Below are 26,972 nucleotides of genomic sequence, written 5' to 3'. Positions count from 1 at the left end.
AGCTTTTATGTTGGAAAAAGTTCAGGAAACGCCCACTGACGGATTCTGCCAGTGATTGAGACAGCCACGGAGGAAGGGCTGTCCAGCCGGGGAAAAGTTTGACCAAACTACTCAGCTTGGAGCAGTTTGCGACTTACGCGCAAGCAACCCCACATCCCATTACATTAATGATTTGAGATGCTTGTTGTATGGGAATGGAGGAAACAGTGGGGAAATATGTTTATTTTCTCCACCTCTATAAAAAGCCAGCAGGATACCCAACAAAGTAATGTGGGGCCCTGAAATACCAATAATCCTAATTGTTTCTTACAGTTTGAAAGGAATGCCAAGCATCCAAATTTGGAGGCCCCAGACAGGTCTTGCACAGATATTAGACTAAGCAAATATTTTCCTTCTTGCTTGGTTGGAAACAGACAATAGTTTTTAGGAGAGTTAAAAGTAGGGCTTTTTCGGCTGGAACTCGCTGGAACTCAGTTCCAGCACCTCTCAGGAGGGCGCCATTGCCATTCCAAGAGAACAAGGGAGCTGTTCATGGTGTGTTCTGGCACCTCTGTTTTCTAGAAAAATAGCACAGGTTAAAAGTGGTTGTCTGTGTTGTTTGCATGCATTTGTTCAGAAGCATCATAAAAGATACGAAAGACAGAAATGACGGTTCTATCTTACCACTTTCTGATCAGTGGTGTCTGCTGTTAGAAGCTTCAACCAGCTTCTACCTGCCTGCCTGCCTTATTACAGTTAATCTAGTGAGCAGCAAATAATAATATTCCTCCTTAGTCTCAGTGTTGCCCTTGTAATACTCATTGGGGAAGAGGATCGGGACAAACTTAAATTAGAGGAGAAACTTGAATTAGATGGTTTTGTGGGCCATTTGCTCTGGTTCCAACTATTGTTGGAAGATAAAGAAGGAGGTAGTTTCTAGTTTAGTATGGAATGCCAGCCAAGGTCATTTACTATGTAGAGATATCCAGAGCCTCTTCAGGCTTCTTGGGAGTCATCTCAGGACAGAGACAGTATTCCTATTTAATCTGAGCTTGGAGCCACCCCTAGTTAATTTTCTTTTTGTGCAGACTTTAAAGAGAGAGAGAAGTAGTCTTTTCTTGAGTACACTTCTAGGAACATATGTTGCAGTGTTCCCTTGAAGCCTGTGTGGTAATGGGCGGCAACCACAGGAGAAAAAATGTCACTATTCATCCCTGATAGACCCATTCTTTAGCTGATTAGTGTTGTTGGAATCTCTCTCTCAGAACAAAGTTTAATAGATGCTTCATGGCACAGTGGGAAACACCTTTAGTCTTGTTGACAGCGATCTGAAGAAGAGGCTGCAATGAAAATGCCAGTGCAATTTTAAACAGTAGTGATGTGAAACAGCTTCTTGGTAACAAAAACCAATGAAAAACACATTAGGCTGATGTGAGCCATTTCCAAAGGGCAAACCTGGACAATCCACCCACCGCAGAGAAAGCATTTAATATGAAACTTGACAAGAATAGATAGCCAACTGCATATCCTACACTTCAAAAAGAAAAATTGCCCTTTGAAACCAGGGGAGAGTGGCTTGGAATGCAGGCTGAGCTTCTCTCTCTCTCTCTCTCTCTCTCTCTCTCTCTCTCTCTCCTCTTATCTCTAAATAGCTTTGAACCCACATGGAAGTCACTTGAGGATACCCTTTTAAGGAATAATTGTTGGCTTAGGCTTTATGAATATGTAAAACTGAATAATTTATTTAAAGGGAATAGCAGCAAAGGCAGTGACTCATCTGAAGATGTTCTTTGCTGCCAAATGGATTGTCCAAGCAACACTAAAAATAGTTAATACTTAATTCTGTCTTAGGCCACTAACTTGAAATCTCCATTATTAATTAAAAGATGCACAAGGATGCAGGAGACAAGAGGTTCCTGGCAAATGAAATGAAATGTTCCTTCAGTGCCATGCTTGTTCAGCTGGTAGCCCACATTATCTCTTATATGGGTATGTTTTAATTTTAGGGTCTGATTACAAGGCCATCAATCATATGGTAGCTACGGGGAAAGCAGCCAATCAGAGCTTCCTGTACACTGGCCAGAGAATGTAATCAGGGCACATTTTCAGTTTCTGATAGGTTTGTTAAAGCAAAAGAGGACTAAGGCTCCTCACTATGGGAAAATACAGTGGTACTTTGGGTTAATTACTTAATTCGTTCAGGAGGTCCGTTCTTAACCTGAAATTGTTCTTAACCTGAAGCACCACTTTAGCTAATGGGGCCTCCTGCTGCCGCCGCGCCGTCGTAGCACAATTTCTGTTCTCATCCTGAAGCAAAGTTCTTAACCTAAAGCACTATTTCTGGGTTAGCGGAGTCTGTAACCCGAGGTACCACTGTACCTGGAAAACTGATGGATGCCATCTTGAATTCCATGGAAGAAAGGTGGGATATTAATGTACTAAGCCAACTGAGTAATATTTCTTTCCAATAGCACTATAGAGATTCTAGGGTGCTACTGGAAGGAATTTTTTTTATTTTGTTTTGACTATGGCAGACCAAAACGGCTACCTACCTGTAACTATGAGTAATATTTGAGAGTTGTAAGCCTAAACTCTTTACAAAAATGAACCATCATCCTACCATGTTTCGTGACCTATAGTCCTATAGTTCTGGAGATATTACCAGCTTTATTGAGATATTATAGTCCCATTGGAACTATGGAACTCCACAATAAACATACAGACTTGGAAGTGTCTCCTATTGATTCTCGTGGCTCTTGCTGCCAACCCAAATGTACTTTGGATCGAAGCCTTAATGATTCAAGTGCTACCTGTGTCTGCACTAATGATACCTTTCCACTGCCCAGGCCTCAGATGCGGCGGCATCTAAGACAGGATTGCCTTGTGGTCGTCTGCTAATAAGGAAAGGAAATGCGAGTAATGTGGAATCCTGCTCCCATAAAATATTCTGCCCAGTTTTATAAATCCAGGAGGTTTGGCTACTTCAAGTAAGTTTTGGAGAAGCACCAGTCAGGCTTTGAATGCCCAAAGTGAACCCAGAGTCCAGACTGTGGTGTGTGCAACTTGTTATAACTTGCTTTCTGTCACTTCCTGCACTCTGACATTCCCCCACCCCAAGCTTTGAAATCCATTTCTGACTCTGCCACAAGGAAGGAAGTAAAGCCATTTATTGCTTCTCTGCAGCTATTTCTACTGAACAAATAAGGTTGCCACCCGGTTGGTGTTTTCTCTCTCTCTCTTTTAATTAAGCATGGTCTTTTCTGGGTTGAAGCCTTTTATTCTTTATCTCCGCTACCATTTATTTAGGTCCTTGCTCCATTCCTGTTTCAAGCCCTGTGGGTTCAATATATTCCTACCTCTTATTATGTATTACATTTCATTCCTATCCTGCTCCATGGCAGAGATTCTGAGCAATATGCAATTTTTTTTACAATATTACATGTTATTAAAAAATAACTAAAGACTGGGACTTTCCTGGGAGGGTGTGCCATCTCCTCCACAGGGCTGACTCAAGATATCTCACTGCCTGAAGTGAAGCTGCCTGCATCCCCATTTCACATATTGAATGAGAGTTGCATACCCCTCAATTGTCCCAATTTGAGTGGGGCATCCTGGAATCACAGAAGCTATCCCAGCTTCTCATTGGATCCTGGAAAGCCGTGGTTTTCTCATCCACTTGCTCATCCCAAGCACCAGACCAAAAGACACTCATTTCTTCGTTTTATGCTCTCATGCAACCCTCAAGCTAGCTCCCGCAAAAGCTTGGGACCAAAAAACGAGCAACCCAATTTTGATCACTGGAATGTTGGAGGGTATTTGTTACTTTGACACTGATGACTGGTGGGGAACATCTGCTACACCTGAGGGTAGCAGGTTAGTTTAGGGGGCACAGGTGCGCGACACACACAATTCTGCCCTCCAACAGAGGTGGAATGATCAGGAAGCTGTTGCCACTCCACCCACCTAGCTTCCACTCCCTCACTGGCTATCTCACTCTGCCAAATGGTAGGGCCAGTCCTTCCCCAGATGTATTTTTCATCTGGCTAGTGGCTGTTACTATTGCGTTTGCTTTTGCTCCTGCAACCAAAGAGTAGAGGCCAATGCTGCAGAGGAGAATCAAGGTCCCAGTCCCTATTTGTCCTTTGGACAATGGCTGGGCCAAGCTGACCTCCCCTCGCTAATGATATCCACCCACCCCCATGGCTCAGGGGGCAACAGGAGGAAGATATTTGCCTAGAGCTCTGCAGTAAGCATAATAAGTTGGCTGAGCTTTCAACCTGAGTTGCATAGAATAGGCTTACATGAGTACATTATTCTGCAATAACAATCCCTGAACAAACTTCATTGCATATTATATTCAAGGAAAGAACAAGGAGTTAAGAGTGAGTCAGCAACCCTGTCAAAATTAGGGTGATTAATTCTATAAGCAACAGAAAAGTTGGCACTCAGGAGAGTTTAAGCTCCAGAGAGGAGTACAGCAACCTACGTGTAACTGCCATATGTCTTCTGTATACATAGAAATGAAAGGGAGTTTTTGGAGCTAGCTAACAGAAGTGGTTTAGGGCTTCAGGCGAACTGCTGTGGCTTTAGCACTGATGCTTCTTTGGAGCTAGACCTACCTGCATGTATGCCTGCCTACTTTCTAAGGATGGCTGAGTATGTCAATTTTGGTTTCTCTCTGGTTTCTCATTTTCCCATTATTAAGTTTAGTTTGTGATGTTTCTATATCAGTGAGCATTTTTAAAATAAGCCTTCAAGAAAATTTGTCAGCGAATTTCTCCTAAAATTGCACATGTTTATATTGCAATTTTTAATAATATGCATATTTTCGCAATAGGATGCATTTTAAATGTTATTTTCAACAATATATGCATTTTTATAAACACTTTAGTATATGTAGTTTTGTACACATTAACCTCCGCTACCTTGTGGGATATCTTTGAGAGAAGAAAAGGCTAAGAAGTAAACCCTACACAAATTCAGAGTGGAGTCCCCAAGATGGTTGGGGCAACTCCTGAAACCAAGCTGGTGCCAAATGTATTGTTCTGCTTTTCTTTGGACTACATCAGTAAGGCGGAGAGGCGAGTCTGCCATCTGGGCAGCCCAGGATCACCATACACACTGCCCAGGCTTTCACCCCAGGGAAGTCACTTTGGTGTTGCTGATGTAGTACTTTGACTTCACCCCCCCAGAGGCATACTCCACTGTCTCTCAAAACAGAAGGATGAGACCAACAACTTCGCTGGGGAACCACACTGCAAAATTCAGAGAAGTATGGCTGTGTTTCAATTCACATATTGTTTTCGAAGATGCAGATTAGGTTCACCTTTAAATATGAACTGAACTGAATTTCTCTCCATTCTCTACTGTGTTCTACTTATATCTTTATACATAAACAGATATTACAGAATGCTCTGGATCACAATCTAGTACAGAGCTAAGGGTGCTCTTAAGGCTACTGATGCGAATGGGGTTAAGTACATTTAATGTTGTGCTCCATTGTGGCTAGGGCTCACTGAAAAATGCCCCCCCTTCTCCATGCAACAGTTTGGTGGGGCAGGGAGCCTTAACAAGGAAATTACCAGATAATTTATCCAAATACTATTTTCTGAGACATTGTGGCTCAGCCCTGATAGTGGCCTGTAATTACCAATATCTGTTTACTTCTTAGTGATTAAAATAATCTATTTCTCACTTTTATTCACTTAAGTGTAGTTGAGGTGACATACAATAACTACAGTACACAAAATACAAAATCATAAATGGGGCTGTAATCTTAACCCCACTTATTTGGGAATAACTCACACTGAATTCAGTGGGATTTACTTCTGAGTAGACATATTAGACTTGCAGCCTGTGTCCAGTGCTCTCTCCAAAGAAAAGTGACCCTGAAAAGCATTTCTCACTGCTTGGGGAAGCATACAAAACAATGCATTCATTGAGAACTTTTACTTAATATATATGCTAAATCCAAAACAGTGTTACTGATCTCTACTCTGGGAATCCCAACCCTGACCCTTCTGGATGAGCCAAAAGTCAAACACTTTTAACAGGGCTTCTTCTCACATCTCTCTGTTTTCTGACACATTTCTAAGCCATGCCTTGGCCAGTCTGCATTCTGGTGTTAGGTATGGAGACAGATATGAATGTCAGCAATGCCTGGAATTTTCAGACATTCCTATGCTAATTTTCCGCCCACTCTGCTGAGCCACATTGTCCACCTGGGAGTTACTGGTAAATGCTGTGCTGTGCTATAAACATGTGCTGCATATACTGTATGGTGGTGGGCTTCAAAGACATCTGAACAAGATCAGAAAAGAAAAGCCGCCACACTGTTGTTGACATGTTGGGCTTAGAACACATGAACAGGATGAAAAAACGACTAAAGATGACACTGAGATCAACTAGTGAAAGTAATAAAGGTAAAGGTAAAGGTACCCCCGACCATTAGGTCCAGCTGCGGACGACTCTGGGGTTGCGTCGCTCATCTCGCTCTATAGGCTGAGGGAGCCTGTGTTTGTCTGCAGACAGCTTCCGGGTCATGTGGCCAGCATGACTAAACCGCTTCTGGCGAACCAAAGCAGCGCATGGAAACGCCGTTTACCTTCCCGCCAGAGCGGTACCTATTTATCTACTTGCACTTTGACATGCTTTTGAACTGCTAGGTTGGTAGGAGCAGTGACTGAGCAACAGGAGCTCACCCCGCCACGGGGATTCGAACAGCCAACCTTCTGATCGGAAAGCCCTAGGCTCTGTGGTTTAGACCACAGCGCCACCCGCATCCTAGTGAAAGAATAGTAAAGGTAAAGGTACCCCTGCCCGTACGGGCCAGTCTTGACAGACTCTAGGGTTGTGCGCCCATCTCACTCAAGAGGCCGGGGGCCAGCACTGTCCGGAGACACTTCCAGGTCACGTGGCCAGCGTGACAAAGCTGCATCTGGCGAGCCAGCGCAGCACACGGAAACGCTGTTTACCTTCCCACCAGTAAGCGGTCCCTATTTTATCTACTTGCACCCGGGGTGCTTTTGAACTGCTAGGTTGGCAGGTGCTGGGACCAAGCAACGGGAGCACACCCCACCGCGGGGATTCGAACCGCCGACCTTTCGATTGGCAAGCCCTAGGCGCTGAGGCTTCTACCCACAGCGCCGCCCGCGTGAAAGAATAGAGCCTGCATAATTGTTCCCAGCAGCCAGCCTAATTTCTCCCTGTTTTTTTGGCCCCTTGTAAATTCCAGCTTTGCCAATGTGGACCTTTTAGTTGTGAATTTGTAATATAATACTTTGGCATTCTCACCTTCTCCTTATAATTGCCTAGTCTGAGTACTGTGCTAACAGCATAGGTCACACAAGACATAATTCAGGGTCTGAACCATGCAAATGTAATCGCTCGTAGTTTCCTCGCTCACTGTCTCCAGGCTTGCATGTGTACTTCCATTCAGTCAATGGCACAGAGTCTTACATGTTTCTTTGTCCCATTCTGGTAGACATCCCCATCACCTTCACTCAGGTCCATCGTTCTTCAAACCTATTACCTACTTGGTTCCATTACTTCAATCAACACACCGATTCTTGGCCTTGTCAATGTTCCAATGATTCTTGGCCTTGACAACTTTCTAAGTCTTAACCTGTCCATACTACCTACATGTCAACACAGCTCCTCCACTCTCTACATCCTGTCTTTGCCTAGCCAAACTGGCTGTTCACTTCTGTCAAAGAAGATGGCCCGTTTGTGAACATTCTGTTATTTGGAGCTTCAGTCTTTCATCATGGCATCATGGCATCGCAGCTGCTTACTTGCAGAGTCTGTACCATGGCCATCTTTACTACAAACCTCCTTAGCATATTACAATATGCATTTCTGCATCTAAGAAGACTTTTACTATATTTCTGTCACAATCTTTCTCTGCTTAAATATAACCAGTTGCTTACATGGCAGCTAGATGGCACCAGTTGCTATAATACTTTCTTTTTAATTTTTGTTTTAATCAGTGCTTGTTTGGAGAGCTTTCCTGCTCATCTTTCTCAGCTATTCCTTTCGCCCAAGGCAATAGCTTTAGAGTGAAATGAAGACCATGAGTTTGAGATTATTACTCAGAAACTTAAAGGAAATTTGTTTTCTTATCAGTTTATCACCGATGCAGGATGAATTATAATTGAAAAAGAAAAGTGAAAGACTATCGTCATTTTGTTTTTAAAAATGAACATTTCCAGCTGTGGTATCTGTCATGGCTTGACTGTTCCAGCTTCAACAGATGGTGAATAGAAACCTATAAACATATTTTAATAATTCATTTTATAGTATTTTATGAAGCAATCTTATACTCCTTGAAAAGGCGGTGGAGGGTCTGTGAGATGCCATGGGGCTCCCTTTCTGTGGTCAGAGGCCTCATCACTACAGCTGTAGAATTTTTATGTTGTGAACTGGCCTGTGAACATCTATGGATGGCGGCGGTATAAAAATGTATTTAATAATGATGATGATAATAATAAGGTAAATAATAAGAGTTCTCATTACTCTTCTGCCACTGGAGCTGCCACGGTGATAGGGGCTAAAAAAGGGAGATGGTGGGGATATGGTGGGATCATATAAGTTGGAAGGGACCCCACGGGACACCATTCAACCCCCTGCAATGCAGGAATATCAACTAAAGCATCTATTTATGGCAAGTGGCCATCCAACCTCTGCTTAAAAACCTCCAGGGAAGGAGAGTCCACAGCCTCCCAAGGGAGTCCATCCTACTGTGGATCACATAGATCTTGGATTGGAAGGATCCAAAGCCCTCCTGTTCCCATCATAAGCTCTCACACCAACTGAAAAAATATATTCTTGGAGCTGGCATGGTTAATTTCCCGCTCATTGAAGTTGATGGGAGGAAAATTAGGAAGCACCCATCCCCTGCAGGAAAAAAGGAACAAGTTGCTGCTATCTTTTTATCGTGGCTGGCGCAAGCTGGCAGCGATTAGAAATGATGGTTTCTCTGCCAAGGAACAACCTCCCCTCCGTTCTCATTAAGATTGCTCTGCCCTTGTATCTTCTAGCTAAGTGTTTTGGTATGTTGGTTGCAACAGTGGCTAATAAAATCACTCAAACAAAGAAGCAAGCAAACAAATAAATGTTGCAGTTATGGTTCAAGGGATATCTTTCTTTTAAACATACCAGTTCCAAATACAAGGGGTGATATTTGAACTATGTTTTACTCAGGGAAGATGCATTGAAACTAACAGTCTCTACTCTGAGTAAAACTTATATCACTCCATATAATTATGAAAGTGTTTTCCAGGTGTAGCTGCAGGGGAGGGGCATAACTTCTGATTATGTAGATGAATTTGAAAGTGTTTGGTTGATGGCTGGTGACATTCCAGATCAAGGCTTTCTCTACGTTCTCCTAGCCTCTCCTCACCATTAGAATAAATTGTGCAGAATAAACAAATGATGTCCATTTTTTTCCAGTTTCTGCAGGTGGCAGACTTCAGCTTTGCTTAAGATTGAAGTTGCTGGATATTTCCTTCCCCTTTACACAGAGTGTGTAGCCCTGACTGTAGACATCTGTCAACAAAAGCAACCACCAAGCTGGGCCTCCTAGCTGAGCACATGCTATTTATTTATTACATTTGTGTTTCCACACCACGTTCCTCCAAGAAGTTCAGGGTGGCATTTGAGCCTGATGAATGTGAAGTAGCTTCAGCTGAGAGAGAGAAACCCAGTGATTTGCCCAAGGCCACCCAGTGAGCTTCTTAGCTGCGTTTCCCAGGTCCAAGCTCAACACTTAACCATCACACCACACTAGAAGAAGCTAGATCCACAATTAATTTTTAATTGGCCTCTTCAGCATCTGGTGACATCACATGGAAAATTTAAACATAAGCAAAACCCACAGAGAAGAACAATAGTTTCAGGAATGTGAAGAGGCATTCTCTTGTCTACAAAGAGATGTTTTCCGTTTCTAAAGCTCCTCTACCTGACTTTTCTTTTCACCTAGTTTGTAACAAATGGAGCAGAACATCCCTTCCTGAACACTTCAGGAGCAAAAACAAATGGGCCAACTTGAAAAAGTCAGAAAGAAAGGTGGTTATTCAGCCCTGACTACCTCTCAAGAGAGCCCAGGAGACACACAGTAAAGCTGTACAGCTAGTTGCACAGAGCAGAGCTCCGGAGCTCAAGCATGAAATTGCACCCTCCAGTTGCCAAGCCTCATTTACTTTTCTCTTTGGTTTCCAGCAAGGGTTTCTCTGAGTAACCAACCACTATACTGCTTCAGCAAAAAGAGGGAGAGAAAGAAAGGGGTGGTAGAAGCAGTGAATTTACTCACTTATAAGTTGATGCACAATCTAGTTCAGGGATTGGGACCCTCTGGCTCTCCAGATGACTCACAGCCCTGACCATTGGCATGATAGGAGCTGGAGTCCAGCAACATCTGCAGGGCCACAGGGTCCCCATCCCTCATCTAATTAATACTAAAGTGGTTCGCTGGAACCTATTTAGTGCCTGGTGAAACAGTGTAGCCATGGGTGGAATGCAGCATACCACTTCTCAATCACACCTCCAACTTCTTTCATTGGCCAACAGACAGAAATGTCCAGGCTGCAATTAGAAGGATATCTCCCCAAAACTTTATGCTTCATAACTTTCTTTCTAGAAGGGCTAGAGTTTAGTTTAGTTTTTAAATGAAAGCTCAGGGTCACTTCTGAAAAACTGTTCCAGATGCCCACTGAAATGGCATGGGAGGGGGCATGGAGGCTTCTTAGGGAGGGTCAATTCTCCAAAATCAGAGAAGCACCTTTTGTGAATTGCTTTTCAAGGGACTGGAGTGTGGAGGAAGCAGCAAGCAAGTTGTATTTTGTCAGCTTCTTTCAGCTCATCGTTGTCAGAATCCAATTCAAAGAAAATCATAAATATTTTTTAAAAATCACTACTATAAAAACTACCAATATTTGAAATCCAGCCTAAATAAGAGACTTACAATGTTTTCTTTCATCCTGATGATGGTGCACAGCAGGGCCACAACTAAGAATGCCCCATGTTGTGTACCAAACAGATTTTACTTCACCAAAGAAGGGCCTTGAACAGAGCCTCACTGTACAACAAATTGAAAACTTGAAAACAAGTACATTTAAGACTTAGAAATTAAGTTGCATACTTTGCATTGTCTCCTTTTAAACAAAAACAAGTTGCATGGGCATGCAACCTCTTTTGTGTGTAAAGTACTTTAATTTGGAAATTTTAAGGGTTTAATGCTGTCCGTTATGGAAAAGAAAACAATTAATATTGCTTAGGTGGCATGGAATGCTTATTTCTCACACATGTGGGTCAGGGTTTGTGTTGAGTAATTCTTCGCCAAGTTGGTTAATCACTGTGTTATGCAAGGAATTTCTGTATCCTAACCAAAACAAGCCAGGGATTCTCTTTAGCCGCATCATAAAATTGTTATGACGTCTCTCGGAGTAGAAAAAGGATACACACATATACACAGTCTTTGTCCGTAAAAGATTCCTGTCTCTCATTTGGGTTTTTTTTAATGTTATTGGCAAATGCGGCTGGAGCAGTGGAACAAAAGCAAATACTGTCTTTGTATTTTCAATACAGACAAAGGGTGGATTCTTCCATTTTGAAACATGTCACAACAGGCTACTTTGAGTTGTTCTTGAACCTTGACCAAGGCTTTTGTTGCTTCCATTCAGTGGTTGAAACTAGCAGACAAAAATGGTAGTGATTATTTAAAATAAGGGGGCGGTGGTGGAAGAAACTTGGGTCTTGCCCTGTTGTGTTTCCTTCCCTTCAAAACTCAGATTGGTCCCATTTAGTTGGATTCTAGCAATCTGAATCGTCAAAATCCTAGAGCAATTGCTCCATCTGATGTTTGTTTAGAGAACATGGGGGGGGGGAGTGCATGTGGGGATGTATTCACATGAAATATTCAGTGAAATTGACAAGGCAAAATAATCTCATTTAAAAATTGTGATCTCCACCTAGAATAATCTTAAATAGCTAGGCTAAGAAAGAACTACAGCTGTGTCTGGCCCAAGACAAGTCAGGGCACATAGTAGTATCCAGATACCCTAGGCCAGCCATGTTATTTTGGTACCCGAGACAGAAAATCTCCCCCTGCCTAACAGAAAAAATACAACATAATCAGTTTAAAAATACAACAATAAGTTTCAAGGTCTAAGTCCTTTCAAGATGTCCAAAATCAGCTGCCCATTCTGCTGAAAACCTTCTATGCCGCAAAGCTTATGCAGGCAATTAAAATAAGTATCTTTCTGTTAAAGTTAGTTGATCTCTGATTTTAATTTTTTTACATGATTGCTGTAAACAACTTTGTTTGTTTGTTTAAAAAATAGTAGTATACACATTTTTAATAAACAATTAAAAAAGACATAGTGAGTTTGGTACAGCGTAAGAAAAAAAGTTATCTACCCCTGCTGAGGTAAGGTCACACTGCACCCACAAATTTAGATGTTTAATGTGATACATTCCCTGCCTTTCTGTTTGACTTGAGAGCTATAAACACAACAATAATTTCCTTTAAGAAATGCTATGGCAATGTCACATGTAAAGCATTTGATTTTTCATACTCTTGAGGTTTATGTAGCCATAAATCGAAAGGCTGTTGCATGAAAAGTTTGTCTATTGTGATGCCATCTCCTTTTTTCAGATTACATTAAGATTTATGAATAAAGCATCTGCAAAAAAGACCTTTAAACTAGTGTCTCATCAAAATAATTAGATTTATTGTTCATGAATGACACTGAACTGGTGTTCGATTTAAAACAAACTCCTGTTACCCTTTCCACAGATATATGTTCTATTATTCATGGGCATGGTCTGACTCTTCAAATCTATTTATCATTTATTTTAAAAATTGGACACTGCCGGTTCTTTTAACTCTTCATAGTATCTTGACATATGTGGACACTTTATATCAGCACATCAATTAGGTAAACCTCATTTCTTCCAGACAATGCAAAGCAAATAAGACTTGGTGTAGCTGCAAACTTTTGTTCTGCATCAATTTATCATGATTTGTGGTGTTCAGATAATGATCTGAACAAGTCTGCATCCTGCACTGTAAGGAATGTGTCTCCTGTATATGTCAGTAAACAGTATGATACTCTTTAGTCCTATTCAATATGATATCAAGGAAGATATGTTCTGCTTTCAGACAGTTGCAATAGTTAATTAGAAGCTTTGTGCTATTATATTGTTGCCTGCTTGAACAAACTCTTTAAAAATCCTCATTATTTCTCTCTGAGTTATATCATACCTGTACAGTACTAGAAAATATTGACACTTAGTGGCTGAGAGAAAAGTGTCTGCGTGGTGAGGGCAAAGACATGCACAGACCAGGATTTTAAAAAGAAGACATTTTGAACATTGGGTAGATCCTCCCACTTTTGTTGTGGTTTCCGGTGGCATGCAGGCATATTATGTGCTCCATGAGCAGCAATGTGTTTGAAAACACCAACCCCAAACCAAAACACCATTCAGAACAGTGCTGCCTTGCAAATATAAGGGGCTGTGATGTGGATCCAGTCTTAGTTCTCTGAGAGAACTTACATTTAAAGAAATAGATGGTTGGAGGGGGTTTGGAATTACATTTACAAAACTGGATTTGCTGGAGATTTACTAGGCTTCAATAAGCTGGTGGTGGGGAAAGTCTAAAGAAGGGATAAGCAGATTTAGCGAGTGCACTAAAAGGAAACAGTACTTCCTCGAAGTGATTCTCAGTACTGTTTTGAAGCTGTTTACTTCCTATTTTGATACCTACAGCAACAAGTGTCCAGGCTAGTCTCTGATTGGCCTTGGGCTCTGTTTTGTTTATACCAGCTTCCCATCAGGAAGCAATCATGATAAACTCTGTGACTCTGTGCTGGATGGTTTTTCCACACTGTGTTATTGCTTTTAACTGATAATGATGGGAACACGGTGCTCTATTCTTGTACTGATTTATTAGGAAGGCTAGGCTGAGCTACCTTTTTTTCCTGCAATGTAAGTGCTTTTTTCCGCTAGAAGAATAAGATACAGAAAAACACTAAACATTTTGCAGCTGGAAGCTGTCTCGTGATCAATGTGCCCTCCTGCTTGAAAATGCTGCTATGCCTGAGGTTCTTTTTCCTCTGAAACACACACCGATAAAATGTGGCATACTGAACAACACAAAAAGTTCAGTCCCTTAAAATATACACACACAAAACCTAACAAGTACAGCTGCATATATTAACCCCATGGAAACCTGCTGGAGAACATTGCCAAATTATCATTATACAACATCCCTACTTGCAACCCCTGAATCTGCCCTCCCTTTACTTGCCATGTGGTGGTGGAAGCTGGTAAATGCGTAAGCCCAGTTCCTCCCTATCTCCTCAGCTGTTTCCTAGTATTGGCAGCTAAATATGCTGCTCAATGGACCAAAGTTGTGAGTTTTCTGCCCTACTGACAATCAGTTTCCCCAGAATATTTCAATAAGTTGGGGCATGACTCAAATTAAAGACAATTTTGGAACAATGTCTGGTTACATTGCTTGTTTTCAAGCTTGTATAACAGGCCAGTGGTAGAATCAGAAGCCTTAAAAAAACGTCATCATGCACCCAATTGAGCAGAATTGGTTGTAGCAACAGTGGTAAATTTTAAGGAGAGAGGTCTGGTGCAGATGTAACTTTCTGTGGCGTTAGATTGTGCTTTGTGGAAACAGACTTTTTACTGCTGCTGTGAGTCACTGGTGGGGGAAACAGCTGTGGAACACCTGATCTAACAAGCAAAATTTCAAAGATGCTGAACCACCTGACTGTGGAATAAAGACTGATTGTACAAAAACTGTTGGCGAACCCTTGCATTCCCCAAAAGAGCAATTCAGTGGTTTTAAATGTTTCTAGTACTTTTAAGATGATGGGGTTTTTGGTGTGCCTGTGTGTGTTATCTGAAAGGAGCTTTTTGATTTGCTAGATTATATTTATGTCCTAATTTGGAATCTTTCAAACACCCTTGGGTTTTAAGAGCCTGGAAAAAACCGCAGTGACTATATTTGGTCCAGGATTTGTTACTTTATTAAAGCATTCATTGGTGATTTACAGGAAATTATGTCACCTTGCTCATAGTTGCCCTTAGAGAATCAAGACTCTAAGGACCTGAATGTGCTTTTAAGCACACCATCAGATGTGCTGAAGCAGCTATTGGAAGTCAGTGGAGGCTAGAAGAGTCACTCAGGGCAGGGAGCGAATTCTGACTCCTAAACACCTTGGCTTTTGGGGAGGTGTTATGGGGGTGTCCAGCTGCTGTGCTGCTGGCTATATAAGAAGAGTTAGGGCCTTTAAACAGATGATATTTACTTTCCAATCAATAATTTTTCAGTTGTTTCACAGGCCCCTCTAGTATTTCTTCCACCGGTCCTGTGCTCACTCTCCAGTCCCTGCTGCTGCCCTCTTCCGGGTCTCCCACATCTGCCTCATCCTGACAACTCAGCATAGGGCATTCTTCACCCTTGCTGTCAGTCCCCGCTCCTCAAGCAAGCCTCTTCAGGTTAATCCTCGCCCTCAGTGCCAGTCTCCTTCTCCTGTGAGGCATCCCAGCATCCCCTGCCTGCTCTGGCACCCTGTGCTGTGCCCTCTGTGTTTGGCTGATCCATGACACAACTCTACCAGTTCTATGATTCTATGAAATGTGGTTACAGTGGTACCTCGGGTTACATATGCTTCAGGTTACAGACTCCTCTAACCCAGAAATAGTGCTTCAGGTTAAGAACTTTGCTCCAGCGGCGCGGCAGCAGCAGGAGGCCCCATTAGCTAAAGTGGTGCTTCAGGTTAAGAACAGTTTCAGGGTTAAGAATGGACCTCCAGAATGAATTAAGTACTTAACCTGAGGTACCACTGTAATTAACTTTATTTGAATTTGCTGGTATGTGACAAAATCCCACCTTGAAAATGACAACTGTCTGGAAACACCCTTGGCTTTCAGATTTTAAAGCAGTGGCAACTTGAAGTCTGACTGGGTGGTAAAACAATCGATGGCAGCTTTGCCACTCACTCATCCACTCCATGCACCATCTAAAAAACCAACACCACAGTTGTTATCAGGCTGACTGTGGCAGATGAGAATGTGCTTTTAGTGGATGTCTGAAGGCAACTTGGATGCTTACATGCCCATAAGGAAAAATGGAATCCCTTACCACTGAAAAATATTTGATCATGTTGTTTGGGCTAAAATGACCACCCAGATATTGCTGCAGACCCACAAAAAGCCAGATTAGACAGATACAGCTAGTATTATGTCGTAAAACTGCCAGATTTGGATTCTGGTGGACCACAAAAGCATTCCACACAAACCAACCAATATTCAGCTTCTTTTAAGTCTGACTGTTTCAAAGCTATTCAGGATATGAAGCCATAAAGGATAACCAGCACTATGTAAATAAAGACGTGTGTGGTCATTGTATTTAGAGGTACTTTCAAACATCAGATAATCGGCCTCAGCACAAGAGCCTGGGTTTATTTGATTTATTTATTTATTTGCATTTATATCCTGCCCTATTCTGAAGGCTCAGGGTGGGTGCAAGCAACTATAAAAGATTAGGATAAAAATAACATTCTAAATGCATAGCCCATAACATTGCAAAAAGGTTAAAATTCTGGCAAAATAAATAAATCCCTTAGCAACAGCATAACCCTGGAAACAAAACAATTTGCCCTGGCGAAGAGGTCTTGTGATAGGTATGGGGAACCTGTGGCCTTCCATATATTGTTAGACGCTCCAGCCACCATGGTCAGAGAAAATGCAAACTGTAGTCCAACAACATCTGGAAGGCCATAGGTTCCACAACTCTGCCTTACAGCAATGATCAAGTCCCTCAGGCTTTAGTAGGTCTCCAAGGGAAGCTCTTCTACAGATATCCCTGCCTCAGAGCTTAGACAGTTGGTCACCAGGAAGAATGCCATGTTAGTGGTGGCAATCCATCTGTGCAACCTGTCCCAGGCAGATCCGTAAGGCCCCAACATTGTTATCTTTTAGACACCAGGTTTAAGAGAGCTTTATATTCTCTAAGGATGACTGTGGTTGACCTGTGGTTCAGCAACTTTTATCTAAATGGATTTTTACAGGACTTTATTCATTTGTTTATTTAAGGAATTTAGACCCTGCTTTTCACTATGTTCCTTAGAATGGTTTAGCAGTCAATCCCCTCTTACTCAATACTTCAGCCCAAACAGGCTTCCCAATGAAGACAATTTTATTCTGGCAGGCTTTTTATTAACACCAGTATTTTAAGCTAAATTTTGATGTTTAAATTATCTGCTATACTGCTCTTTTTAAAATTTAATTGTATATTTATTGAAGGTTGGCTAATTTGTTGTGTTGAGTTTTTCCCCTTTTTTCCTAAGGCTACTAGTTTTAGTATTGGAATAATATTTCATTATACTGTTTCTTTTCAATGTGTTATACATTTTTTTTTAAAATGCAGGGGTGCTTTGAAAGGTGGGATAGAAATGCATAAAATAAATAAATAAATATTGTTAGCTCTGTGAAGTAGATAGATGGGTTACGAATTATACAAAAGAACGAATATATTATTTGATTTAGTGTAAGACAGCTTCCCATGTTCCTGTGAATAATATAGCTCTTCTTTCCTCTGCTAGTTAATAAATACTAGCACTTGGCTTACCACAGGAATGTCTGCTATTTTTACAAGACAGTAAGATTAACTCACACAATCCTTACCAGTATGCCACAAGCAGGTAACAAAAGGAAAGGAGGCACAGCACAGTCCTAGCAAGCAGATAGTGCCAGATGTCTTACACTGCCAAGCCTCATGCTGTAAGAGAAGAAGAGGAAATCAGAGAAGAACATCAGACAGACTGCGGGTAGAAATAATTCTACATCTAAGCAAGACCAACAGAGTGAAGGAAAATCCCAATATAGGGGTGGGTTCACACATGCATGTTCACCATATGATAGTGGTTTCCATTAGCTGATCTGATTTGCTTCTACAAAACTTATGTGGGGGTTAGGCTATATCCTGTCTTTACTGATCATTCATTCTGATTTGTTTGTGGGGATGTTATGCAACAATGAGCATTCATCCTGATTTTCTTATGTGGTGTTTATAATGGGATTGTTCAGTTGGGACCTGAACATGAGAGTTAGGTTGTGGGTGAACATATCAGACGACACAGCGATTCCTAAAACAGCTCTTGTTTATTCACAGGCCAGAACAGAACTGAACTGAAGGGTTCAGCCAGCCTGCTTATATAGAGCTCCACTAGAACGCAACAGTAACCATTTTCTGTAACTATCCAGTCACTAAAGGTCACTTTCGATCCCTTATTTGCATATGTGGACCTGAACTATCTACAGTATCCCCCTGCTGGCCCAGGGGGAGAACTTCAGTACATAACAATGAGACTTTTAATCTCACGGTCGTGGGTTTGAGCCCCACACTGGGTACAAGATTCCTGCATTGCAAGGGGTTGGACTAGATGACCATTGTAGTTCTTTCCAACTCTACAATTCTGATTCCCTGATCTTCCTATTAATTATTCAGTCCATTAATCATTCAGTCATCCCACATTTCCTATGCATTTTCCTGTCACCTTCCTAACAGCAATAAATATTTTTTTAAATAAAACATGGATTTGTTGTGGTTGGACAACAGCAATCTTTAAACTATTGTGCAAACCTAAATTTCTGGTATATGACTGATTCCCTCCCCCCAAATACTGACAAACTAGTCATAATCAGTATGCAACTTCATATCAAGGTTTGCATGTGTAAATTAGTCATTAGAATCTTCTAGCACCACAGGCACAACTTTCATATCCTCTCATGCTCAATGCTTTACAATGGGGTGGGTGCGGTCAGAGCATACTTTGATCTGCTGTCAATTAAATGCAGAGAAATCATATGAAATAAAACATTCCATCCCTTGCCCTTTAGTACAACATGGCCGTATCAAGATACATCTAGGGGAAAATGTGATCCAAATGTTTTACAGGCTTAATTTCAGATCATGCAAAGAGTCACTTCTTCCTTCATCTTACTCAGACTAAACATTTTAATAACAAGCCACATAAAAATCCAATTACAGATTTTCAGCAAAGGAAGGGCAGTTTACAATGTCATACTCACACCTTATAAAGACACGTATTAGATTTTCTTAGCTTGCTCGCACTGTGGCTCATATATTTATTCAGCCGCAAAGAAGCGAACAAATGTTTGTCTTTTTTTAAAAAAAGCTGACAAAAGTGAATGACTTTAAATGTATTTCTCTGTTAGCAGTTTTTGGCATCATTTTATATCTTCTTAATTGGGTGAAGATCATTTGAAAACTTAAGGCAGCTGAGAGAACAGTTTTGCAACTGAAAGAACTGAAGATTAGACAGTAATTCCTGTGCAGCTTGGGGCACAATTTTCTGCAAAAATTAATAATAATAAAAATAATATATATCTCACGTTTCATTGTGTAGGTCTCAAAGCAAATGAACACAAACATCCCCTCCAACATTTCTCTGATGAAAATAGGGACGTCCCATTCCATAGTGATAATTATACTATTTATACCCCACACATCTTACTAGGTTGCCCCAGCCACTCTGGGCAGCTTCCAACATATATAAAAACACAATGAAACATTAAATGTTTAAAAAACCTTCCCTATACAGGTTTGTTTTCAGACAGCTCGGGGGTCAGATAACTCCATACCCTCCAACATTTCTCCAATGAAAATAGGGACATCCTAAGGAAAAGCAGGACATTCCAGGATCAAATCAGAAACTGAGGTAGCTTCTCTACATCAGGGACATCCCTGGAAAATAGGGACACTTAGAGGGTCTGCAGGAACTGTATCGAGCATGCTCAAGAGTGCCCAACAAATGGAATGGAGTTATGATGATGAAAGGGTGTGGTGATGCTAGTCAGAGTAGGTTCAAATTTCAGTGGCTCCCATTATGTCCAATATAAAGGTAAAGGGACCCCTGACCATTAGGTCCAGTCGTGGACGACTCTGGGGTTGTGGCGCTCATCTTGCTTTATTGGCCGAGGGAGCCGGCGTGCAGCTTCCGGGTCATGTGGCCAGCATGACTAAGCCGCTTCTGGCGAACCAGAGCAGCGCACGGAAACACCGTTTACCTTCCCGCCAGAGCGGTACCTATTTATCTACTTGCACTTTGACGTGCTTTTGAACTGCTAGGTTGGCAGGAGCAGGGACTGAGCAATGGGAGCTCACCCTGTTGCGGGGATTCGAACCGCCGACTTTCTGATCGGCAAGCCCTAGGCTCTGTGGTTTAACCCACAGCGCCACTCGCGTCCCTCATGTCCAATATAAGACAAAGTAAATGGTCTGTATTCAGCATGACCAGGGGGAGAGGGGAAAGCTGCCTTCTCTCAGAAAAACAGAAGCCAACAAGTGTAGAGTTTTAACTGTTCCAACCCCCTCCCAAAGTTATCTCCTTTAAGTACACTTCACTCCTATGTAAGTAAAGGATATTAATTCCTGTAGGAAGCATTAAAATGATATGCTTGGTATTGCCAATGCACTGAGAGCAAACCCTCAGGATTGATGTGCTTCCATCACCACCATGCATAACCACATGGTGTGTGGAGCCAGCATGTTCTCCCCTTCTGGCGAAAGACTTTCTAATGAGAAAGCCTTATTTCTATTACTACCTGCTGATAATAATTATGAGCATTTTCCTTGCTACTAGAGAGACTTTGACACATGTATAAGGCACCTTTCCAATCTGACCAAGGGCAGTATTCAAGTAAATAATTGCGTAAGTAGAAAGTATTTTGTTCAGGCCTGTGCCGAGCCTGTCTGAGGGCCAGAGTGGAGTTAGAATGAAGTTGTAAACTAAAAAACGTAGCTGGTCCCCAGTACGGTGCCTTGGCTGGCTTAGCCCTCCAAGGTCCAGAGCAAGTGAACCTGGCTGCCCCCCCCCCCCAACCATGGGCCTGCTTCTTCTTCCACAACAAGACTTCCACCCCCCTTTCCTCTGCTTGCCTGTCCCCAGATGTGTTCTGGAGGGTTGGGGGGACCCCATAACAGATGTAGTGAGTGTGCAGGGGGGAGGGGGGAAGTCCCACTGTGCAAGTGGAAATGGTTCTGTTCATGCAACACTGCCCCAAGCAATTGCAGCTTGCTTCCACATATGTGAGATTCCAAACATCTGAAAAAACAACAGGTCTTTGTGAGTCACCAACTTTTGGTATGCTTTCCCCCAACAATGACTGGCCTTTCTTCTTATCGCTTGCCCTCGTACCCTGAACACTCTACTTTTAATTCCGCTGCTGTTATTGTGAATCATTTCATACAGCAAAACAGTGATTCTGTTTTTCTGAAAAAGGTAGTTATTGGGGAAATCATTTGCAAGTCATACTGTAGACTTGGCAACTTGCCAGCAATCCATTATGAAGTGATCACCGTCTGTTTAATGGGAAATCCCAGTTCTTATTCCCTATGGGGTTTTTGGTAGGTCTGAAGTATATCTTTGTGGTTAGGGGGAAAAGACATTTACTAAGGAAGCAATGTGTTATGACCTCAGGCAGTGTGCCAAGTGCAATAAAAACTCACTTTTACATGTCATTTACGCATTCAGAAAGATTTAGAGAGACTCTGCTGCATATCTCTTCATACAGTTGCCAAACTTCTGTAGGCTCTTATCCTCAAATATAATGAGGCAACATCTAACACTTCTCTGTAGACCAAGAGTCAGGTTTTTTCCATCTAGGTTTTCCATTGTGTATTTTCCCTTAAAACACTGCTGCTCTTTGGTATCTTAGGGTGCAGAGTTAGCAGAAGGAAAACCCCTCCCAAGCTGATTATGTATAACTGTTGACTGCAATAGTACTGTATTTGGAACACTTTAATCCACCAGCAGTAATATCCACAGAAAGCAGATAAGCAGATACTTTTGTATTGTCCATGCTGCCAAGTCAGTTTACTCAGTCATGTGGACAGTGAATTAATTTACAAATGTGGCAAACTACTGCTGCAGATGCTGTTTCATAAAACCTCTTACATTAACTACACCTGTGTGGAGCCTGAGTTGAGAAACCAGGTACACCCCATACATTTAAAGCACTTGACTTCTCCCGAAGAATTCAGGGAACTGTGGTTTGTTAATGGTGTTGGGAATTGTAGTTCTGTGAAGGGTGAACTACAGTTCTGACTTTTTTTGGGGGGGGCAGGTGGGTCCTGTCCTTTAAATGCACTTTAAACATATACGTAGTTTGTACTCAGCCGAAGTAGCAAGGAACCCATGTCTCTAAATGGAAAAGACCACAGGAAAAGGGAAAAGGAGCTGCCCAGGATTATAGGGAGGGGTTTGGGTTGCAGAGCAGGAGAACAGGGGAGCAGAAAAAACAAAGACACGTCGTGGGGAAAGGTCTGCTCTGGAAAGTGGAAGCAACAGCAGGTATAGCTTTGCTAAACAAAGGGGAATGGTATTAAGAGGCACCAAAACATAGTTAGGAAAGAGGGAGGAAGTATGACTTGGTTGATATCCTGAGGGTAAATCTCTTTGGTCATATACAGTGGTACCTCGGGTTACATATGCTTCAGGTTACATACGCTTCAGGTTACACACTCCGCTAACCCAGAAATAGTGCTTCAGGTTAAGAACAGAAATTGTGCTCTGGCGGCGCAGCGGCAGCAGGAGGCCCCATTAGCTAAAGTGGTGCTTCAGGTTAAGAACAGTTTCAGGTTAAGAACAGACCTCTGGAACGAATTAAGTACTTAACCCGAGGTACCACTGTAAATGCATCACTACTTTTAACTTGAATTTTGTTATTTCTCTTTTACATACTGTGATGTATGAATTCAGATAAATGTATGAATGCCTGTTCTGGGTGAGTTGAAGTGAATTGAAGGAACATTCCAGACTCTTGTTTCTGGACTATCAAATTCACATTGGAATAGGACCCTTAAACAAAAAATGGATATAAATGCTCCGGGGTTAACAAGGCAGCAGGGTTGCAGCCTTGTTGCTGAGATCAAAATAGGACGTTTAAAAGCACACACTGCAGGAAAGAGAAAACATGGCTCCTCCTCCCCATTCCTTCCCCAGGCCTCTCATTGCACAACCAATGAGGTATGAACAGGTGACAGCAGCAGGTTGGAAAAGAACAATCCTGACTTTCTGCTTGAATTGGAGATTTAAAAATTGTTCATATTGGAGCTGTACAGAGGCAACCCTGCAATCCAGGGAGTGGGGTTTTCTGCTAGGCCTCTGTAATGCAAGCTTTTGATAACCAGGAAGCAGCTCCCCAAGGCCCAGCCTCCATATTCTGAGGAGAAATTAGTAATGAATAAATTAGTAATAACTAAATAAATTCTGAGGAGAAAATTAGAAGTAAATAAATAATAAGTATGAGGGAGGTTTGCCTTGATTTTTAGACAGGAGTCGCTCAAAGCTTTGTGAACTGGATTGTAAACCTGTGATTTTTAAAAAAGGGCTGGGTCAGTTATTGGACTTATTAACTGTTCAGTTTGTGAAGTAGGATGGTTTCTTATCAGTTTGAGGACGGAGCCAGGATAATTTTGGTCAGAGGATCAAAGTGGGTTATAAGGCTCTGTGCAAAAAAATTACACCACATCACCCTCCTCAGATCTGAAGGTATGTGGTATACTCAGCAAAATACCTGATGCCAAGCTGGAGAAAAACTATCAAACGGAAAGCCAACATCTCTGCCAGTTGGTAACCCAGCTCCTGACACAGATTATGAACCAGGGTATGGGGTTTGTTTGGTTTTTTTCCTTCCAAGGGAAACAGAGAAGCTCCTTTGATGGCGAAGGATCACGAAAAGCAGCACTGCTGAATTCAACTTCCCAGTGTTTCTAAGAGTGAAGAAACACCTCAGTCTCAGGCCTGCTGCAGCAGACGTCTTTCCCTCCTCTTTCTTTCTATTTTTTGGTATGTCTTAATTCAATGTGTTTCTAAGAGTGAAGAAACACCTCAGTCTCAGGCTTGCTGCAGCGGACATCTTTCCCTCCTCTTTCTTTTGGTATGTCTTAATTCAATGTGTTTCTCAGTCTCAGGCCTGCTGCAGCAGACGTCTTTCCCTCCTTTTCTTCCTTCCTTTTGGTATGTCTTAATTCAGCTTTGTGACATCTGTCTTTCCTTAGCTTGCTCTTTTTCATCAGACTTGCGTAAATTAGTTTTCTGAGAAAGTTCTGGGTGTAGGGCGTGTGGGTTTCTAGATTTTTAATGGTTCTCATTTTTATATGTAGACCGCCTTGAGTTCTGTCAGAGAAAAAGGTGGGGCATAGGTAAATAAAAAATAATGATAATAATAATATTCATGTTAATAAACCAGAGTGTTAGGACTCTTCTTCTCAAGGCTTTACAGTTTTAGAGGATTTCAGGCTGAGGAACTGCACTTGTTTATAGAACTGAAGCTCCCTTCTCTTTATCCATTCCCCATGTGTCTGAGGGGAACAGAGAGTAGGAGCTCTCTTTATGGTGACAAGAACATTTCGTTGTGATTATTTGTATGCTATTAATTTTAATCATATTTAGATAGATAGTTTTAATTCTATAAATGTTTAATTGTTTTTAATTACTCCATTTTCTGTGTTTTCAGCGGTTCTTACTTTTACCTGCAAGCTGCCTTGAATCCTGTCAGGAAAAAAGGCAGGGTTTAAATAAATAAGTAATAATAATATAATAACATGGTAATATAGAGGCAAAAGAAAAGTACAGTGCTATTTAAACAGGTTGTAGTGTAGCACAACTGAAATGAAAAGCGTTTAGTGCAGTAAATTAGCACCCAACTTTTTTTAATGCTTTTTTAAAAAAATGACAGACGTTTTCTGTGGATTAAGCAGTATGTGAATTCTGTTAAGTAAATAAAAGAAACACCTTTCTTTTAGTGTTCGCATCACTGAAATATTGCCTCAGAAATATTGCCTCAGAAATTGTTCCCATTCATGAAGGAGAAAATTCTGCTAAGTGATTTTCAAAGAATGATACAAAATCAAATAGATACAACTTAAATGGAAAAAAAGGATTGGAGAAGATAGAGGTGGGCCAGGCAGGAGAGAGAAGATGCAGAGTTTACTTGATATAATTCACTTGATATAATAACCATGGAGAAGAGCCATGGAGGAGACTCATGGGGGTGAGGAGCTGAATGAAAGTTGATTCCAGTCACTGCAGCAGAGAGGGGACTTCTCTGCCATTCTGTCACTGATACCTGCCAGGTGGAACAACAAAATTTGGGAACTGGTTTTGGAGAAGGAGGAGCACACCAGGGAACTACACATTTTGGCTTGTCCAACTAAACAGCCATTATTTATGCCAACCTGCCAAACTTTATCAATTCCTTTCCAGATGGTGGGTTTCCCTTGGGGTGCATCCAGACATGTGTTTATTGTGGGATTGGTGCTCTTCGTACATAGTAGGGTTTTTTGTTGTTGTTTTTTGGCAGTGTTGAAATGGCATCATCATTGAAATGCCAACCACATCCTCCCTTCCCACAATTTAATTAGGATTTACTCTTTCCAGCAAAAATCAATACTTTTGATGCCCTGGGCTTCAGAGCTGACTGAAAATTATTCTCTGATGGCTGACAGATCATCAAGTAGACCATAGTATTTAGAAATACCACCTGTATGATATACCCACACCACATTCCCCATTGTAGCTGCTGGTGGTTGGTTGCAGATTTGCAACATGATGGTGGTGTTCAGTTCTAGATCCATCACAATAGCAAGGCCCCTCTTGACAGCATCTCCATGACAGGGCTATGTAATGTGTTGTGGCTCTCGGTCAATGAGAGCTGTTTCAAATAACATTTCATGCTGAATTATACTTTCCCTGATTATCGTGACTTTTCTTTGCGTGCATGGAAAATACTCCGCTTAACAGTGTAGGATTTTAATGACCATCTGTTGTTTTTTTAATGTGTGTATTTTAGTGTTACATTTGGCACACGAAATTCTAAAATGGCTGGGAGGAGGTGTTTGGAAAAGTTCAGTCCATATTTGTACAACTGCCACTGTTTAACGAACATCTCTAGCAACAGGGCAGTTTCAAAGTCTGAGATGGTATACTATTGTAAAAACAGTACAAGTCCGTTTAAAAACTGTCCAGTGGTGAAATTCTAGCAATATACAGTTGTTTGGGTGCTTTTATATCTAGCTAATTTAATTAATATTGGTAAAATGGCCAATAGTTCTGAAGATTTACCCTTTGTCTTTTTGCAGAACAAGCACAACACAACAGTTAATATACAGTATTCATCTTGATGCTAGTGTAGGTGAGTAACTTCCAGCTTGCCAAGCCTCTTTGAATGCCATGTGGCAGTTGTTTTAAATAAATAAACTATCAACCCCCAGAGCAAATCTGTAAAACAGCCCTCCACATTTCTCTCTCTCCCTCAGCACTGCCTGAAATGGCTTGAGAAATGGGGGAAATAATAATAGGCAGAAATACTGAGCAGTGACAAGGAATTAAAAAGAGATGTTAGAACAAGGACTTCAGCTGGGATTCCTTAGGCCCAATTTAAACATTTGCATAGTGGCATAGTTGCTGCTGAAAATCATTTCTTTGTGGTCAGAGCTCCATGCAGCTGAAGAATGTTTGAATCCACTTCCTGTGCAGGACGACTGATCACATGGGAGGTAGACCCACAACCATCTGGAGCCCTGAGCATGGGTGAGTGATATTTAGCAGCGACTATGCTGTTGCACAAAAGTTTGAACCGGGTCTGAATTTTCTGCTGCTTCTTCCAACTCAGAGTTGGCTTGGGGTTGGGAATAGATATTTTGATGTTGCCAAGCGTGTAGTAGCCACCCTGGAACTTCTTTCTGAAGGACAGAGTATGAATCTTAATTGGTTAATTAATACAGTGCAATACTGAGATTTTAAGATAGCAGTAGCAAGGCTTAGCAGAACTTCACAGATATGTAGGATTGCCAGTTTGCAATCTAGAGATTGAGGATACACAGAACAATTGTACTAATGAAATGACACAAGTGTCTCCTGGGATTTTTTTTTTATTTTTTTTTTTGC

General features: G+C 41.5%; 1 protein-coding gene and 1 long non-coding RNA gene across 3 annotated transcripts in view; one reads left to right on the top strand and one right to left on the bottom strand.

The window, feature by feature from the left end:
* Positions 1-283: 283 nt before the first annotated feature.
* On the bottom strand, positions 284-26,217 carry LOC307226418. 2 transcript variants are annotated; one of them, XR_013843396.1, is made up of 4 exons: positions 26,148-26,217; positions 23,599-23,856; positions 17,683-17,776; positions 284-557 (listed from the first exon to the last, which is right to left on the bottom strand). It is a non-coding gene; the product is annotated as an uncharacterized lncRNA (long non-coding RNA). The 2 variants fall into 2 exon arrangements; XR_013843397.1 differs by lacking the exon at positions 284-557 and adding an exon at positions 9,773-11,666.
* TARS1 (threonyl-tRNA synthetase 1) overlaps positions 26,203-26,972 on the top strand; it is a 210,640-nt gene continuing 209,870 nt past the window's right edge. The window contains exon 1 of the mRNA XM_079994832.1: positions 26,203-26,217. The gene's annotated coding sequence lies outside the window, so the exon portion shown is untranslated. The remainder of the gene's footprint in view (positions 26,218-26,972) is intronic.

This window comes from Podarcis cretensis (assembly GCF_951804945.1).
Source record: "Podarcis cretensis genome assembly, chromosome: 11".
Classification (NCBI taxonomy): Eukaryota; Metazoa; Chordata; class Lepidosauria; order Squamata; family Lacertidae; genus Podarcis; species Podarcis cretensis.
Note: the sequence above shows the minus strand (reverse complement) of the source record. Positions and strands in the feature narration are given on the sequence as shown.